General features: G+C 36.9%; 3 pseudogenes across 3 annotated transcripts; 2 read left to right on the plus strand and 1 right to left on the minus strand.

The window, feature by feature from the left end:
- Nucleotides 1-2,974: 2,974 nt before the first annotated feature.
- On the plus strand, nucleotides 2,975-5,818 carry LOC143564365 (equilibrative nucleotide transporter 3-like; annotated as a pseudogene). Its single transcript, XR_013140854.1, has 9 exons — nucleotides 2,975-3,400; nucleotides 3,503-3,607; nucleotides 3,850-4,005; nucleotides 4,088-4,231; nucleotides 4,340-4,445; nucleotides 4,525-4,700; nucleotides 4,780-4,940; nucleotides 5,314-5,572; nucleotides 5,666-5,818. The product of XR_013140854.1 is annotated as an equilibrative nucleotide transporter 3-like (transcript).
- Nucleotides 5,819-8,293: 2,475 nt separating this feature from the next.
- LOC143564366 (protein transport protein SEC13 homolog B pseudogene) lies at nucleotides 8,294-11,540 on the plus strand (annotated as a pseudogene). The gene is made up of 2 exons (XR_013140855.1): nucleotides 8,294-8,360; nucleotides 10,451-11,540. The product of XR_013140855.1 is annotated as a protein transport protein SEC13 homolog B pseudogene (transcript).
- A 5,545-nt stretch (nucleotides 11,541-17,085) lies between these two features.
- Nucleotides 17,086-18,366, minus strand: LOC143564384 (glycerol-3-phosphate 2-O-acyltransferase 4 pseudogene; annotated as a pseudogene). The gene is made up of 2 exons (XR_013140858.1): nucleotides 17,928-18,366; nucleotides 17,086-17,298 (listed from the first exon to the last, which is right to left on the minus strand). The product of XR_013140858.1 is annotated as a glycerol-3-phosphate 2-O-acyltransferase 4 pseudogene (transcript).
- Between the last annotated feature and the right edge of the window lie 1,935 nt (nucleotides 18,367-20,301).

A 20,301-nucleotide genomic window follows, 5' to 3' on the forward strand; every position in this document is an offset into this window, starting at 1 on the left:
AAAAAACACATTAATATATAAAAAAAAATTAAAGTACTAAAGAAAAACATTATTCTTATTATTCGGCTTCGTCTTCTTCGATCAACCTCTTCCGGATACGTTCCTTTTGTTTTTCCATCAGCATTTGGTCGACCGGATTTAGGTGGCTGAAGTCTCTTGCAAGGAAGTCCAAATATCTCATTCTTTTTTTTTTCCTTTTTGTCAATAGAGACCACCTCCATGGTTTTGTTGAATTTATTGAGGGATTCAACAAGATCGTTGATGTTTACGGCTTCCCCCTCAGCCGGTTTTTTCCCCCTGGCGTCCCTTCCCAATGGCCGCCTCCTCGGCGGTGAAGACGTTTCCTCCCCCGCAACGTTTAGGTCGAATCCAACCCGGCAATCCGACCCGGCGGAAGTGCTGTACGCTCCAGACGAACTAGTTTTAGTCCGTTTCGGCCCTACTTCCGCATCAAGGTCCGGCGCCACCAGCTCAACCCACTTGGAACACCTTCTCAACCTCTCCCACACCTTTACACCGTCCCACGTCTTCACCGTCCCATACCTCCGCAGGCACTCCTGCTTCCACTCTTCGACAGTGAAATTATAGACCGCCAAATCGTCACTGCCACTTGGTCTCATACGACCGGCGTTCCTGTTGAACAGATTAGTAAACAAGCCGACAAATTTTCTGATTTCGGTCCACCGACCCGAAATCATATCGGGGTTCCGCTCTGTACTCCCAACGAGCGAATAGAACGTCTCCCTAACCTTTGTCCAAAAGACCTTGCTCTTTTGGTAGTCGGCTGCAAAATGCATAAATAAATTTGTAAGTCATTTAACTTTTTTATTTAACTTTTTTTTAAAATCATTTTTAAAAACGTTAAAACAATTACCGCAACGCCGATCCTCAGAAATGGCTATCCAAGCCCGACACAGGGCTTCCTTCTCATCCGATGACCACGGAGTGATTTTCCGTTTCGCCCTTCCAGTCGAAGCCGAACCCGACCCGTCCGTTGCAACTTGTTTTTTCCGGTGGACGCGTCTTCTTTGTCCCGCAGCTTCACCTTCTGGTTCTGGTTCTTGTGTCTCCGGAACTACAAAGTTAGGAGACGGTTGTATGTTGGATGGTTGAAAGCCGGATGATTGTTGCGACCCCGAATAAAACATCGGTTGGTCCGGTGCCGACCATAAATCGTCGTAACTGTAATCTGAATCTAGGTTTGGGTACCAATTTCCAGCCATGTTTTTAAAAAAAGGTTTGGAAGATGGGGTGATTTCGGGTTTTGGGTGTGGTATGTGATATTGGTATGTGATATTGGTTTGGGTTTGATATATGTTTAATACAGAGAAACAAAATCGGGTTTGATATGGGTTTGATATGGGTTTGTTATTATATATAGGAAAAAAAAACGTTTTTTTTTTTAATAAATCACCCCCCCAACGGCTCTATTCACGCTTTCCAAGAAAACTTCACGCCATTCTCAGCCGCTAGCACCCTGGCGCCTGCCTCGTTTTCCGCTCTCGCGCCCCTCTCGCGCCTCGGTGGTGTGGTGGGGCGCGAGCGTCTGGCCTCTTGCACCCTTCCTAGCGCTCCACACCCCTCAGCCTGAGTGTTTTGGAAAACTGCATAGTGTTTTGGAAAAACTGCATACTGCATAGTTTCACACTGAAACTGAGCTACTTTTGATTGGAAAAAGGTGCACTTGTAATTAATTAAGTGGGACCCACTTGCAATATACACTTGAATTGTTGTCAGAATATTTAAAGCCTAAAATCACACACACCCGCTGCTTCTGTTTGTACTTCATCGTCAAGTGTGTGAAGAGAGCAAAACACTAGGTAAGTTTCTGGTCTAATTTATTTAATTTGGTTCTGCATTTGATTTTAATTTAGTTTGTTAGTCAACTGAGTGCTAAGTAAAAAAGTCTTGTTATTCATTTAGCAAATGTTAGCTTGAAATTGGGTCTTTTGTTCATACAAAAAAAGAAAATGAAATTGTGAATTAAAAATCAACACATGCATGTAAATAAATTTTCAGATGTCAAATTAACTTGGTTTTTGCCCCTGGTGCTAAATAAATGTTGGATCCGCCAACTCGAGATATTATGCCTATAAATGAGCCGAACGAACACGAACAAGGGCTGATGGGCATGTTGGTGTTCATTCATTTAAGTTTTAACTTTAACCGAACACGAATAGGAACGCATAATTGAACACATTTTTTTTGTTCACGTTTGTTCATTAAGAAAATGGGCATATTTGTTCATTTAAAACCTAAACGAACAGTTCACGAACACAAATGAACAAAAACAAACAAACTTAAACGCTGATAGGCTCTTCACACCATTGTGATACCGGTTGTTGCCTTTTTAAGGAATCTTGGACTATGATTGGCCTGAGGACTATCCGTTATGTGTTATTTGTCTCCTCTGCGGGGTGACAAGTCTTCCGCCCGCGGCTGGTGTCCGCGGGCGCCTTGCATGGTGATAGGGTTAGGTCCGCTGGTGCAATCCAATACCATCTTGAGGTTTACTTGGGCCCTCGGGTTCAGGGGCGGCCATGGCCTATGGCAGGGTGGTCGACGGCCATAGGCCCGACTACCCGCTAGGCCCGAAATTTTGAAAAAAATAAATTTTTTATTTATTTTTATAAAAAACGATGTGTATATTTAATGTTTAAAATTAATTACATAACAAATAACTTGGTCTAGTGGCAAATGGGTATGCCTTCCAACCAAAAGGTTGTGGGTTCAAGTCTGATTTGAGGCATGTTTAAGCCTATTTTAGTTTTTTATACAACCCAAATTATAGATCATAACCAAGGAAGCCAAATTAAAAATTAAATTGTTTAAACCTAACAAAATCCTCTATTTACTTGAGGCCCAAAATATTATTCGCCTTCGGCCCAATTTTTTTTGTCAATTCTTGGAGCCGGCCCTGCTCGGGTTGGTCCAGTACCCTATCTCTTCAAGCCCCTTGTATGTTTATTTATGTAAATATAACTACTTACGTATTTACTAAAATTCAAACAAACATAAATGGACGTTCATGAACATAAATGAACGACAAAACATGTGTTTGTGTTCGTTCGTTTAACCAAATGAATAAGAAAATTGTTGTTCATATTCGTTTGTTTATTAAGTAAACGAACATAAACGAACTTCTTGCTGAACATGTCATGAATGGTTCATGAACATTCGGTTCGTTTACAGTTAGTCTGAAGGGCTAAAACTGCAATCAAACTTAAACCTCAGGGGTTCATAAAAGTTTCATTTTGAGCTAAAAATTTATCTTTTTTTTATCTTATATATGTAAAAGATTCCAAGAAACTTATGTTATTATTATTGTTATTATTATTATTTTTGTTTATGCAGTATGGAAGCCATGGATATTGTGAGTTCTTATCAAACTCCAGTGAAGGTTAAGATTTGTGCTAAAATCTCCTTACTTTGAATTTTCCCTGCACTTATATAATATCAAATCTAATTTTTTTTTAATAATATCTTGATTTTTTTTTTGTAGGGAAAGTGGATTGCAGTTTTAGTGTGTTGGACTCTTGGCTTTGGATCTTTGTTAGCATTGAATAGTTTGTTAACTATTGGAGACTACTATTATGCAATATTTCCTGTAAGTTTATTTATTTTTAATGATAAGTTATTGATTGGCTGAAAAGTTATAATAATAAGATTTTTAACATACATAGTATAGTATATTATTTATAACAGAATAAGAAATTTAAGCTTTGATTTTTAATGATGGTTATTTTCAGTTATATAATTATTCGTTGGATTCGGTTATTCTGGTTATGTTTCACCTATTCAGCTTTTCTGCTCATCACTAAAATGCATTGTTTTTTTTTTCATGTGTAGGATTACCATCCATCAAGGGTACAAACCCTCGTCTACCAACCGTTCTCTTTAGGAACAATGACGATACTTGCGTATAACGAATCAAAAGTCGATACTAGAAAACGTAACATTACAGGATACACATTATTCTTTCTATGCACTCTAGCCCTCCTTGTGGTATAAGTCAAACTTTTGACATTTTTAACAATATCACTTCTATACATAATCCAACAAAATATTGTTCTAAACATGTTCACAGATAGATTTAGCCTCATCCGGTAAAGGCGGGATCGGAAACTACATTGTAATATGCGTTTTCGTGGCTGGTTTTGGTGTGGCCGATGCTCATGTTCAAGGCGGAATGGTTGGAGATTTGGCCTTCATGCATCAAGAATTCATCCAAGTGAGATTGTACCCCTAAAATATTCATAATATGCATATTCACAATAATTTCACATGTGAATCTAACTCTTGAAAATTAATAAAAATGCCATTGTTTCTGTACTTGCAGTCTTTTTTTGCTGGTTTAGCAGCGTCAGGCGTTCTAACCTCGGGATTAAGACTTATTACAAGAGCCGCGTTTGAAAAATCTTCTCATGGTTTACGAAAAGGGGCTAGTAAGTGTTCGTTGTTCGGTTAATAAATTAAAATTTTCAATGTTTAGTCTTGGTTTATTTTATATTATAACTTTTGCAGTGTTATTCCTTGCGATAACTACATTCTTCGAATTTTTATGCATTTTGCTCTACGCCATTGTGTTTGCTAAATTACCGATTGTGAAGCATTATCGCGCTAAAGCAGCACGAGAAGGGTCAAAAACTGTAGCATCTGATCTTGCTGCAGCTGGCATCCAAACTGAGCATAATGGAACAGTAATTGTTTTTATTTTTTCTTGGACATGTTATACCTTTTAAATATTAAAAAAATGTTTTGTTTTTTGTATTTTTGCAGGATGATATTGCTGCTAAGCTTACTACGCGATTGAGCAATAAAGAACTGTTGTACAAAAACATCGATTACGCGTTGGATTTGTTCTTGATATATGTCCTTTCTCTCTCCATTTTCCCTGGATTCTTGTATGAAAATACAGGAAATCATCAGTTGGGCTCGTGGTAAGTTCTCACAGAACTAACCGTTTATAAACTGTTCAATTCGGGTTGTTTTTAGATGTCAAATGTGTTGTTATTGAGCCCAAGCTCGAGCCTTGTGTATTTTTATTCTTTACATTTTACCTCTTTTGGACGTCTATGTATTAATTTTACACTGCACAACCGAGCTCTAGATCGTTTAAAGTACCACACAAGTTCAAGCTGAGTTTTGTCTCGTTTAATGTTTTTCTCAAAATATATAATAATTAAAAACATATATAAGTTGATTGATAAATAATAAGCGAGTTGAGCCTGGGCTTTAAAAAACAGTTTGCAAGTCGAGCTCGTTTACACCTCTACTTTTAGTTGTCATATCTAATGATGGTATATTTAATAGGTACCCACTCGTTCTAGTTGCAATGTATAGCGCATGGGATCTCAACGGAAGATACATTCCTCTAATTAAATCTACTAAGATTGAATCACGTAAAGGGTTAATGATCGCTATATTATTTCGTGTCTTGTTCGTTCCCGCTTTCTATTTCACGGCGAAAAACGGTGATCAGGGTTGGATGATCATGCTTATATCTTTTCTTGGATTAACTTGTGGTTATCTCACTGTATGTGTTATGACTGCGGCTCCTAAAGGTTACAAGGTGAGTTCAAATTACAAGAAACTTTCATCTTTCCATGAAAATATTTAGTAAAGTTTCTTGACTCGATATTGTGTTTTGGTGTGATTCTTTTAGGGTCCATAGGCAAATGCTTTAGGAAACATTTTGATGGTATTTCTTGTAGGAGGAATATTTGCGGGTGTCGCACTTGATTGGTTGTGGATAATTGGCAATGGAAGCTTTTGAGCAACAATGTTATTGAAAATAGTTTCATTTTGGTGGTCTTATTTTGTTTAGTTCGTATATAAAAGATCATAAGAATATATATTGAACTAGGTTAGAATCTCGTGTATTGCAACATGAAAAGAATTTGAGAAAATCTTTAATATTTTTCGTTCATATCTTCCAACAAATGCATATTACAATATCTAAACGGAAAACTAATGCTTGGGCCTAAACTAAGGGAACTAGTGCTGCATGAAGAGACTAATGGAAATGTGGGATGATTGACTCCTAAATGCAAAATAAACGTGCACAACTTAATGGATATTTTTGACTTTGTCTTCACACTAATAATCTAGACGGAAATCTCAGGGATAACGTTCAAATTTTATTTTGCAGTATTTTATACAATCTAAACGAATTTTTTTTTTGTCGTATTTCATACAATAACCGATTTCTTTTACCGTATTTCGTATAGTAATTATTTTTAACTTGTTGTTGGACCGATATCATCATTTTGTTGGAATTTCGTTTAAAAAGATGGCTAATAAGACTTTTTCATCTTACAAGTTCTCTAATTTTAGAAGAAACAAAATTTAAACCCTAAATCCCTAATTAATTTCAATTTACATTGTCCAAATATCCAATAAACCATAATCAATCATTCAAATATTCAATTGCTCATAAACAAATCCAAATTAATAACTTATATAAGCAGATTACCAATTATAGTTTTAGATAAAAATATAAGAACACCTAAACTGAACAGACAGAAGTCGAACCATGAAAGAGGGATTGAGGGAACACCGGCTGTCGGTTATTCGGCTGCAACGTGGAAGTTGGTGATCGGAGGAGGGTAGCAGGGGGTCGGTGGGGTAGAAGGAGCGTGATGTGGACAGCGGCTGAATGAAACTTTGTTTTGTTGAATGCTGATGTACGGCATGGTCAAAGTGTCCAAGCATAAGGGAATTACGAACAATGGTTTTATTTGGTTTGGACTTTGATTTGTTTGGGCTTTAAACTCTAATTGGGGTTTTATTGGTTTTATTTTTTTTATTTAGTTGGACTTTAAACAATCAGGAGTAACGCTATATTTTTTCAAATGTAGCGAAATACGAAAACTGACTAAATAAAAAAAAATTACACTGCCAACAAAAAGTTATGTGATAAAAAAAATTATGTAAACAGGTCCGCTACCCTTGTACACAGGTCACAGTCGGTCGGGTACGTATCACCTATATACTCAGTAATAAAATTATGTCTTTAAAAAACATGTGTCCTGCACGGGTTGAATAAAAAATAATGTAACTTGTTTGAGGCTCGTGTACTACACGGGTAGTTCTTGAAAATACAATACTTAATAAATAATCAGTATACAAGAAACAATAAACCCGTTAAACAGTATTAATACAGTCGTACAATAGTTTTTAAAACAATTTTAAAGTAAAAGATAATTATAAATATAAAATGTTTAGAAAAAAATAGGAAGTAATTATTAAATTAACAAATTTGAAGCAAAAATTTTAAGAATGGTAACTATTATTTTATTATTATAAATTTGTTAAAAAAGGTGAGGTTTAATATAGAAGTAACAAGTGGCAAAACTTGTAGCATTTTATTAAGGGTGCAAACGAGCCGAGCTGCTCGCGAGCTACTCGGGATCGGCTCGTTAAAAAGCTCGAACCAGCCGAGCTTAACCGAGCCCGAGCTCAAGCCTAAAAGTAAGCTCGTTTAATAAACGAGCCCGAGCCCGAGCTTCACCTATCGAGCTCGAGCCGGCTCGCGAGCCTAAACGAGCTTGCCATTTATATAATTTTTAAAAATATATATTTAATAATTATTAATTAATATATATTGTTATAAAAAATAAATAAAAATAACTAAATAATATATATATATATATATATATTATTTTATACAGAAAATTATAATAGAAAATAATATATAAAAATAATTATATTATTTAAAAAATAACTAATAAATGGTAAACGAGCCGAGCCCGAGCCGAGCTCGAGTTTGAAAATATACTCACGAGCCGAGCTCGAGCTTTTGATATAAAGCTCGAAACGAGCCGAGCTCGAGCTCTGTGTAAGTTAAACGAGCCTGGTCGAGCTCGGGCTCGGCTCGGCTCGTTTGCACCCCAATTTTATTAGACAGCATAGATATGTTAACACATATAGTCGTCAATGTATGTCTTTAAAAAATTGAATTTCAACGTGACAGTTATAAATTTTGTTAATTTAAATTTTACAACATTAAAAAAAAAACTGGTTTGCATACCAATTCACGCTTTGAAGACTCGAACCACCTGACAATTTGTTTACCAATTCGCGCTTTGAAGACGCGAACCGCCTTAAGACCTGGCTCGATTTAATAAAAAACAGTAGATAAAAAGAACAGAAGAAGAAACGTTCTCTTTTTCTTCCCAGACCAGTTTATAACCCGGACCAAATCAATTTAAATAAGTTCGGGTGTTTTTTCTCCTAAACGGGTTTATAACGCAAACCAGTTTGAACCCGTTAACCGATTTGTAGACACAGTTTTTTATTATTACTCTCAACCGTCGTTCGTTGTTCCTCCGGTGGCTTAATTAGGCGAGATCTGAAAGGTACGTGTATCATCTATATTCAATATGCACATCTACGTCTTCTTTTGTTTAGCTTCGGATCAGTTGTTTATTTGAATTAATTAATAACTGATGATCAATTAGGTCGTAATCATCATCTATAAATGGTTTCAATTGTGACTGCAATCGGAACACTTATAATTATTTGGTATACGAACAATTGTGATCTGTTTATTATGTCTTTAATTTCACAAAATGCCCTAATTTGATCCGCTTTAATTTATTCAGGATTGAGTAATTGTTCACAATTCAATAGTGTATTGATTAGAAAAATATAATCAGGATTGAGATATTGACTTGTAAACAACTCGAGCTCGAGCCCGGGCTCTTTTTCTAAAGCTAGGCTAATCTATTATTTATTAATTAATCTATATACATTTTTAATTATTTTTATATATTTTGAGAAAAACCTTAGCCGAGCCTAAAGCTCGGCTTGAGCTCATGTAGTGCCTTAAACGAGCCAATGCTCGGCTTGAGCTCAGCTGTGCAGTTTGAAATCAATACATATAAGTCCAAAAGTGGTCAAATTTGAAAATACACAAGCACGAGCCTAAGCGAGCTTTCCATACAAGGCTCAGGCTTGCGTAGTACACTGGGAAATTAGCCCAAGCCAAGCATTCCCGTTTAAGGGTGGTTAAGGTCCGAGCTCGAAAAAGCTCGGCTCGTTTCAAGATTTTAATCGATCCGTTCTCGAGTAGCTTGGGAGCAACTAAACTTGTTAATGAATTATTGGTACTTCTGAATTACTTATATGCAGAGACACTGGTTGTGGATACTTTGTATATTTATTTATTTTATTATTACATTAGATTGCTGTTAGTAGGTGCCTGGTAAACACTATGAGGCTGGTTACCACTAATCCATATAACCGAAGCCTTAGCTTAATCATCTTATCAATGTGGTTAAGGGTGCTGCTAGAGTGTAGTATAACGATGAACACTTTTCTTAATTCCAATTACTACACCTGCTCCGTGTACAGCAAATCGTTAACTGTGGAGTGAATTTTCTGACATGGTGTTTAGGTTGACTTTAATAAATCAATAAGCTATAACAAATGAACCAACTTTCAGTCATAGCATTCTAGGCATTTACTCATATATATTAAAAATCTTTTACAACTGTATGCCCATTGCCCAATAAGGATAGAAGATCATGCTAAAAACTAGAAAATTTCAAGATGGGATATTTTATTATTGTAACCATTCTTTGATCGGCCTATCTTCCTTCTTTCTATAAGCAAGCTCCCTCCGGCTGTCCAGGGGCTGGGCGGCTCTCGGTTCTTGAGGGGGATTAGGCGGCAGCTGAAAGAGCTGTTCGAAAGCTTGACGAAGAAGCGAAAAAGGCCTATATATAATATTCTCTTTAGTACAAGGGCTTTTTACTAGTCAAGTGATAAGGTAGGGCGATATTCGATGAAGAAAACATCTTTTAGGAAAGTGGTTCAGGTAGCTCAGCTGGTTAGAGCAAAGGACTGAAAATCCTTGTGTCAGTGATTCGAATCCAGTTCTAAGCGGGCCAAGGGTCCAAAGGCAGGATTTTCAAATTCAAGTGCAAGAGTAAGCCAAATAATGTGAGCGCTCCTGCACTATACGGCTTTTTGCGTCTCCCCACTGAAGTCACTGAACGTACAAATTTATCGTTGCACATTACAACTATCCACGAAAACCCTATATCTAATGAAATTAGTGTGCAGTTATTAATATACGAACTCCATCTAGTATATTATGGTTTATATTTTGGATATTTTTACATTAAGTGGGCCAGGTTGGATCACACTGAACGGTCCTAATTTAACTAGGCTCAAGCTCAAACTTTAAGCCCAATTCAGGGGATACAACATTAATTCTATCACCTAATTTGGTATGAACAAGTAGATGCTAGTTGTTTGTGCATTATCTCTTGTTAATATGTTGTGTTTCGATATGATGAAAGCTGACTAAAATTAAACCAACTTGTGAATTTTAAATATGACGATAACTGTATTGAAAGTGACCCTTTTGTATTCTGATCGTCATTTACATATCCTTTTTAACCTTTTCATTCCCACTTTGTCGAATTTTTTGGTTTTGCAGGATTTCAGTTACTTTTTAAGATAAAGAAACATGCCTGCACAGAAGATTGAAACAGGTCATACCGGCACAGTCCATGATGTAAGCATGGATTATTATGGAAAACGAGTCGCATCTGCATCCTCAGATTCCACCATCAAAATCATCGGTGTAAGCAATACCACCACTTCCCAGCACTTAGCCACTTTGACCGGCCACAACGGTCCAGTCTGGCAGGTCGCATGGGCCCACCCGAAATTTGGGTCCTTTTTAGCCTCTTGTTCATATGATGCAACCGTCATAGTTTGGAAGGAAGGTAACCCAAATGAGTGGACCCAGTTCCATACCTTTACCAGCCACAAGTCTTCAGTCAACTCTATTGCGTGGGCCCCACACGAGCTTGGTTTGTGTTTGGCTTGTTGTTCGTCTGATGGAAACATCTCGGTTCACACCTACAGGTCAGATGGTGGGTGGGACACCACACAGATCGACCAGGCTCACCCGATTGGTGTCACGTCGGTTACATGGGCCCCATCGATGGCTCCTGGAGCCCTGGTTGGATCCGGTGCATTTGAGCCCGTACAAAAGCTGGCTTCTGGTGGGTGTGATAACACAGTTAAAGTATGGAAACTGTCTAACGGGATATGGAAAATGGACTGTTTTCCTGCTTTACAAATGCATACGGATTGGGTTCGTGCGGTTGCGTGGGCCCCGAATCTGGGACTTCCGAAGTCAACAATTGCAAGTGCTTCTGAGGATGGGACTGTTGTGATATGGACTGTCGGGAAAGAAGGCGATAACTGGAATGGTAAGGTGTTGTGTGATTTCAAGGTTCCGGTTTGGAGGGTATCTTGGTCATTAACTGGGAATCTTTTGGCGGTTGCTGCTGGTGATAATAATGTGACTTTGTGGAAAGAAGCAGTTGATGGAGAATGGCAACAGGTGACCACTGTTGATTAGCTTTTCATCGTGTTCGTGTTTTTTTTTTATATTCCGTTTCATGTTATTCCCTACCATTTTAGATTTGTCTTTATTTTTTTGTTTTGAAGTATTTTGAATTTGGGTTAAGCAATTTGAGGTTGCAGAATGTCTAGTTTTTATGTTGTGCAAGTAACATTAGGATATGCCTAGTTTTCAAGTCCTAGAGACCGAGATGCAGGGTGAGAGTTTCACGTACGCAATTCGTTTGGTATTAAGAAAGTAGTATAAGTTGGTTATTTTGAACGGCCTTTGGGATCACTAATGAGCCACTGAGCTGCCCGATCATCTCCATTCCGCCCTTAGGAAGAAACCCAAATAAGAAAACGTGTGAACTCGTAAGTTTTGTTTAGTTGCCAAGGACAATCCCATTTAGAGGTGCACAAAAAAACCGGTTCCGGAACCTAACTGGTGGAAACGAACCGGAACCGGTTCCAGTTCCAACCCGGTTGGTACAATACCCGGTTTGGGTATTTTTGTACCCGAAAATCGTACCCGGTTCTCATATTTGTATGTTAGTATCAGTTCCAACCCGGTTCTTAATTGTAACCGGTTCGGTTCGTACCCAGAAAAACCGGTTCCGGCGGGTTTTTTTTGAAGAGTCAAACAAAAGTCAAAATAGCCGTTGGAACCGGTTCCAACGGTAATATAGCCGTTGGAACCGGTTTTTTAGACACCAATTAGCCGTTGGAACCGGTTCCAACAGTAATATAGCCGTTGGAACCGGTTTTTGAGAGACAATAGATCCGTTGGAACCGGTTCCAACGGTAATATAGCCGTTGGAACCGGTTTTTGATGCCCAAACCTATATATAACTTGTTTTCCACCACTTGTTTCACCACCAAACTCAAAAACAAACTAAAATACTACTCTAGCAAACCCGTTCCGTTACCCGACCATCCAACTAAATATTATTATGGCACCCATCAAAAAAACTAACAAGAAGGCTAAGAAGAGTGTTTTTGTTGCCCCCGTTCCTGTTACGGAGGACCCAAGGGTTGTTACGGTAGTCAACCATAACCGCAACCAAGACATATGGAAGAATTGGGATTTGATTGTGGATGACGAAGGTTATCAAAAGGCTCGTTGCAAACTACGTGGTTCAATATTAAAGCACGATTCCAACTCTACTTTGAGAAAGCACATCGAGAAGCCATATTGCAAGGCGTTGAAAGAGATTTGCGCGACCGATCAAATTGACTTGGGTAAAGATGGTACACTATTTCGTTACAACACGACTCAAGTTCAAGATAGAATGGCAAAGTTCGTTATTCAACGCGATTTGCCGTTTAACCACTTTGATGACCCGGAGTTGACGTCGTTGATTCGCGAAACTCTACAACCGAGATACACACATGTAAGTCGTACTACCTTAAGACGTCATTGTATCAGGTTGTGGGAGTGTGTTAAAAAAGAGTTAATCGAGTCTTTTCATTCTTTAGAAGCCATGGTTAGTTTAACTACCGATGTTTGGTCGGCACCACACGGGTTGCCCGAATCATACATATGTGTCACCGCTCATTGGGTTGATCCGGTGACATGGCAATTGATGAAATGCACCATCGCTTTTGAAAACTTCCCGTTCCCACATACCGCCGAAAAATTGTTTGAATTACTTGATGAAGTTATAACGATTTACAACTTGAGAAATAAAATATTTTCGATTTCGTTTGACAACGCTTCAAACAATACTAAGGCGGCTGAAAAATTTATCATTAAATATTCACCACCTTGTTTCGGGGATTTTTTTCATGTTCGATGTGTTGCACATATCATCAACTTGGTTGTTCAAATAGGTCTTGACAATGAAAACATTTGTGATGATTTAAAATACTTTAGACTTATGTTACAAGATGTCTTCAAAATTGGTAAAAGAAGACATCTTGAATATAAGAACTATTGCAAGTCGGTTGAAAGAAAGTATTTGGGGCCGAATTGGGACGTTCCAACCCGTTGGAACTCAACTTGTCATATGTTAAAGTGTGTTTTTGCCCAACGCCAAACTTTACAAGCTTTTCATAACAATCTTGTTGAAGAACGCGAGGCCGATATGTTTCCGGAAAGTGTTTGGGTCCAAGTCGGTTATTTGTTGGAGTATCTTGACGTGTTCAAAAAGTCAACAACAAAATTATCGGGAGTCTATTACCCTACTAGTTGTTGGGTTTTGCAAGAATTGTACTATATGTCTTGTGTTTTTAAAAGCTTTGCGGAGAAGAACAAACTCTTCGAAAATATTGTTGCGGTGATGAAAGAAAAGTTCATAAATATTTTGAAAACATACCGCCGGTCTTTACTTGTGCCGCCGCATTAAACCCCTATTGGAATGTTAATGGGGTTGAAACAACGATTGAGGAAATATTCGACAACTTAGGTATGCACGAGATTGACCCGAAGTTGTCGACGGAAGCGAATGACAAGTTCAACAAAAACCTTCAAGACCTTTATGACCATTATTTTCAAATGTATGGTCCAAACACGAGATCGTCTTTTGTGAAAAAAACAACTAGTAGGCCGTGCAATGACCCACTTATAAACTTGATGAATGGGATTCGTGAATCGGCATCTAAGAGGCAAAGAGGAAACACACCAAGTAGCGAACTTGGTCGATATAGTGGAGCAAACTATGTTGAGGGCGCAACGGTCGACGAAATTCGCAATATTGATTTGTTGGCTTGGTGGAAAGGTAAACAAAACGAATTTCCCATTCTATCCGCCATGGCTCGTGATTTGCTTGCCGTACAAGCCTCAACGGTTACTTCCGAATCGGTTTTTTCTCTTAGTGGGAGGGTGTTATCTATGCGAAGAACAAAACTAACTCCCGAGTCTCTAGAGGTTTGCATTTGCCTAAAGGACCATTTGGATGCGGTGGATCGTGTACAACACAAGGCGAACTTAGAAGACGAAATACCAATAGAGCGTCATATTCATGATGAGGAGGCGGAGGACGGGGTTTCTTCCGATAACGAAGACGAGGGTGAAGACGAGAATGATGACGAAGAAGAGTTGTAATTATTTGTTTTGGTAAAATTATTTGTAACTTGTTCAACTAATATTTAGTTTTGATTTGTTTTATTATAATTACTTTTGTTACTCATGATTAATTTTTGTTACTTTTTTAATAACGATGAACATTTTATTTATTCAAAAAATAACTATTACAAACATTATTAAAACATAAACGATACTAAACATAACAACTAAAACATAAAAAACAAAGTCCGTCGTTTTAATCCGGGAATACTTATTTTTGGGTTGTAGAGCCGGACGACTCTCCCACTTCCGTTTTTTTAGCATCCAAACTTCTTTTCTCTCGACAATACTTATTCGTATGTTTTCGTAATGTCGAGTTGGACTCTGCTTTAAGAAACTTCGAGCAATATTTGCAACGTGCCAACTCATGTGAGTCGGTCATGAGACACAAATCATAATGAACCCAAACATCGGGGCATCCTGTTGTTTCGATCACCATCACAACGTCATCATTAGTTGCCATTTGTTGTCGGTTTAAGGTTAATTGTGGTTTGGAGTGTGTTTTATAGTTTTGGAAGTGGTTTAACAAGTACACAAACAAACCTTGCTATTTAGAGTAAAAAAAAACCTATTTATAGTTAAAAACCCGGTTCCAACGGTCAAAAACGGCTATATAGCCGTTGGAACCGGTTCCTAACGGCTATAATATTTAAATTTAAAAAAAAACCGGTGGAACCGGTTTTTACGTAAAAACTGGTTCCGGTTCATATCCTACCCGGTTCCTAAAATTTAGCATATCTGGGCATCGGTTCGGGTCGGGAACCGAACCGGTTCTTGATTGGAACCGGTGCCATTTTACAACCCGGTGTGAAAAAACCGGTTCCGAACCGGTTCGGGTTTTCCAGTTGAACCCGATTTGTGCACGTCTAATCCCATTCACATAGCCACTACAGATTTGCACTCGATTTACACTTCATTTCTACTCGATGTCACACACAAGGAAGATAAGTTTTTCATTTCACTCATACCTCCATGTGAACGAAATCGAGTAGAAACCAAGTGTATGTATGATGATTATGCGAGCATATTTTCCCTTAGGACTTTGCAATTTTGCGTAAACATGGTTTCGATTTTTACATAATTATATCATAGTTTAATTCAGTGAGTATTATGGATGCATAAGCATCTTACGGTGTACATGGAACTAAAAAACTGAACTATAATAACCGAACCCAAATCGAAAATTGAGAAAGCAGAAACCGAACGATTTGAACAACTTGAAAACCGAGTTTTCCGCCTTTTCGGTTCACTTTGAGCAAAAAACCGATCTAAACAGACCCATGCACACCCCTAAACAATATATCGTTATTGTATGATTTATAAGCTCAAATAGGTTGAATGTGGCTCCAATTTGAGATGTAGACAAGAGCTTGTATTGCGGGTTAGGAGTCTTTGGATGAAGCTTTGATGGTTATTTTGTAGATCCTAAGATAAGTTTCATTAATATTCATCTCGTCTTAGCAGGGATTACCACATTTTACGATAGGCGAGTATACAAATCCCCTCGATTAATGAGATATTGAAGTAAGCGCGAAAAGGGTATATAAGGTTTCCGAATGGGAGCCAAATATAGCGGATGATGGCGCTCGATGGTCGCTCTAAGTAGCCGTCTTGGCAATGTGATTGTGTTTTCAAACATTGTGGTGATACCAAGGTTGCAAAATGGTCTTTTGGTACCATGTAACCCTCCTACAAAAGCACAAATATGGCAACTTGTAAGCATACATAAATCACAATCAAGTGAGCAATCCAGTCGAGTTAGATTTTTTTTGAACGACTAACAAAACAATATATTAAAACCAAACACAAGTCACCTCTAGCAAGAAGCTAGATGAGCAAAAACACCAAAAACAAAACCACCCGTACAAACAAGAACAACAGAGCCCATAAGCCCTTATAAAAAATGAAACCCGCACCACATTTCCCATGATAAAGTCGACCACTTGGATCTGTTACGCACCCATAAAAAGCTCAACATTTTTATTTCACCAATTAAATTTCTAAGGTTAGCCGGTTTATTCTCAAACACCATCGCATTTCTTGTCTTCCAAATACATCACATGGTTGTTAAACACAGCGCATGGAACGCCTTTGCCTTTCGCCTCGTCTTTGCCAGTCGAGTTAGATTGATCAGCTTATTTTATTTTCTGAGGCGTTCAATATACAATTAATTTTAACAAGAGAATCATGAATTATTTTATATAGTATTGATGTGATTAAAGACTGTATTATTTAAATAATAATTTAAAAAAATAAAGGTTTAGTGAAATGCAACTTTTATATAGTTTTTGACTTCATATATTTTATTTACAGAGAAGTTAAAAAATAAGAAATTGGTGTTTTTTGAAAAATGTAGTAAGACCTAAAGATAAAACACACTGTGTTTTTTTTTCTTCGTAAAATAAAACACATCATGTTTTTTTAACTAGATTTAATCTCTGCTTTAACACCCTAATCTCTTCATAAAAAAACATCCCTTCTTACTCTAACTCCACCCTTTATTTACAAGAATTATTTTTTTTACGATCTATTAGAAATATAATAAAACCATAAATAAATGAACAAATAAGGTACCCATTTTGAATGTTGATGACTGAACTAGTTAAAATGACATATCATATGGACCAAAACTATAATTTACTTTGCATATTTTACATCAACTCAAAACTAGATAGACTAACCTTGCAAATGGATATGAAATCGTGATCAGATTCCCGGTCACCGATTCCAATATCCGGCAAATCTTCCCCAAACTCCTCCATAACCGCGAGCCTTTTCCACTTACCAACCAAAATGCCAGGCCCTGTCACAAATCCGGTAGCTCTCTCCGTCCTCGGATCCACCTCGATCTCCGTTCCAAGCACCTTCAGAAGAATAGACACCAATAACAAAACAATATTTATGAATAATATTTTTATGTGCCTAATAAAATTTACACACCAACTAAATTTACTTTTATATCTTAATTTTTGTACTCACACCCTCAATTTGAAAACGACACTTTCAATCACACCTTGATAATATTAGAAAAATACCCTTTTTGAGTAAGTACTTAACTAAGAACTTTTAAAATAGTTAACAAATCAAGCAATAGTAAACATAATCTATATTATTATCATCTAATATAAAATATCCATGGAGAGGTCTTGGGTTCAAATTTCTCTGATAACAATAATTCATCGTTTTTAAAAAATCTAATCTATCTCCTCATCTTTTTTCATGTCTCTCTGTTATTAAATAAATCTCTCATTCTAATAATGATTTATTTTTAATAAAATACTAAATATATTAATAAAATAAATTTATTTTAGATTATTCTTCATTTTAAGAGAACTTTGAAATTAAATTATGTAACATTATGCGATACATGTTTAAACCTACAATATGTACGTAAACATTACAAAGTTTTATGCATTGATATTTTCAACTACGTATAGTACACGAGTTCTAAGCTAGTAATGAATATAAAAAGTAATAAACTTGGTTAACACACCTTCTCCGCTCCCAAAACCTCCTTCGAAAACGTATCCACCATCACAATTGGGTTCGCCGTCACAATCACCTTCCTCAAACACTTCAAAACTATCTCTCCTCACATCCACCGCATAAAACCGCAGCAGGACGAATCGCGAAGCAGCCTCTATATCACGTACTTTGATCCCCTTAAACGAGACGAATATCAGCATCTTCGCAGCAACTTCATCAGACACGAAAATGTATACTACAGAAATGATGGGAATGGATAGTAACACAATAAGGCCACGTAGGAGGCTGCCCGCCTCGATTGCGACAAGTATGTAGTATGGAAAAGAGAATTTGGCTTTGAGTAAGGTCCCGTCGAGGTCCGCGGCGATTGAGTGGTGGCTGATGGAGGATAAGTTGCATTCCGATATAAGTGGAAACGATTTTTGGTCATGTTCGGGTGGCAACATTTTGTTATCTGTATAGAGGGAGAGATATAAGGTTCATGTTTTAAGTGTGAGTTGTAGGTTACTGGTTATTACGTGTACACATCAATTGTTAACTTAATATCTAGTAGTTGAGAATTGTTTTAACTTAATATTTTATTTTACATATGTTAACCCATCAACCCAACCGGACATGCATATATATTTTAAGTAGCTTTTACACACTTGTATTAAACGAGATTTGTAAAATAATAAAGATAAAAAAATATTTTTTTTTTAAAATGATCCAAAACAAGAGAGAGAAAAAAAAAAAGATCATAAATTGGTCAAAGTTCCCAAACTAACCCATCAAATATGTAGTGAGGAGACGCTTTGGTAAAATAAACGACAAGATTTTAAAACCAATCAAAAGGTGACATGTGTAAAGGATCTGACCCATTAGACGGGGTTTTTAAAAATCTCGTCTGTTCCGACCATATTTTTTAGTTAAATCACTTTTTAAAAAACAGTCTATCCAGACGGTTTTTAATGTTTGTTGTCTAGTCCGTTCAAATTTTTAAGATGAAGATGAATTTAGAATTAATAATAATTTGAGCGGACTAGACAATAAACATAAAAAAAACCGTCTGGATAGACTGTTTTTTAAAAAGTGATTTAACTAAAAAATATGGTCGGAACAGACGAGATTTTTAAAAATCCCGCCTGGTGTGTCAAATCCTTTACACATGTCACCTTTTGATTGGTTTTAAAATCCCGTCGTTTATTTCCCAACTCGTCGCCTCAGTACATTTTTATTGGGTTGTTTTGGGAATCATGACATAATTATGATCTTTTCTCTCTCTCTCTCTCTCTCTCTCTCTCTTGTTTTGGATCATTTTGAAAATTTTCCCTAAAAAGATCCATTATCTGAAAGAATGAACAAAATTATAGATAAAAAGAAGATAAAATATATAGTACAAACAATAAGAAGTCCAGAATCTCAAATTTACAAATTCGATTTTTTTTATATACAACATTTGCAAAAATTGTTTTGACCAATTACCCGTGGATAACTATGATAATGAGATGATAGATTAAAGAATTAGAAGAGAAATTATAACCCATTTCTCAAAATTGTTTTGTCTCATGACCCATGGATAGGTAGGATAAATAAGATGAGAAATTAGAGAATTAGAAATTAAATTATAACCCATTTGACAAAATTATTTTGACCCATGACCAATTGATAGTTAAGATGAATGAGATGAAAGATTAGAGAATTAGAAAGGAAATTATAACTCATTTGCCAATATGTTTTTGCTCCATAACCTATGGATAGGTAAGATGAATGAAAAGAGAGATTAGACCAAGAATAAATGTGGAATTGCCACATCATCCTCATTATTTTCTTTTATTAGAACAGTTAGATTAGATATTTGTTTCACGTTTATGTCATTTTTCCATCCTTAGATAATCACCCCATAGTGGTCATGTTGTGTGAGCAAAAGGTGAAGAGCGTCACGCCTTTTAGTTTTGAGGTTAGTTTTGGGTGGATTTGTTGTGTGCTCAACGAAAGGGGTGTGTGTGGGTGGGGGTTGGGGGGCGGGGGGGGGGGGTGGGGTAATCGGTTGTTTGTTTATTTTTAGTTTATATGTAATCAGTTGTTTTTTTAGTTTTAATTTATATAAAAAAAGTAATAATTGCATAATGATTGTAGGGGTTATGGGGCATTCTACCACCACGCCACCTTTTGCGAAAATAGACATTACTGACTATGATGTCACGTGTCGAAAAATCTCTCTATATGCTTAGTTACCACTGTGTTATGCCATTTTCTCTCACGTACCAACGAAATGTATATTTTGGTGTTTAGCTAAAAAACACCAATGCATATATGAACAAGACTCACGTAGTGAATATTCTATCATTTGTATGTTGCTATTACTGTTCCTATTTAATGTTTGCATTTTAGATACATCC

Source organism: Bidens hawaiensis, unplaced genomic scaffold (genome assembly GCF_021521415.1).
Source record: "Bidens hawaiensis isolate Kalapana, Puna unplaced genomic scaffold, B.hawaiensis_p1.1 tig00021996_1, whole genome shotgun sequence".
NCBI classification, from domain to species: Eukaryota; Viridiplantae; Streptophyta; class Magnoliopsida; order Asterales; family Asteraceae; genus Bidens; species Bidens hawaiensis.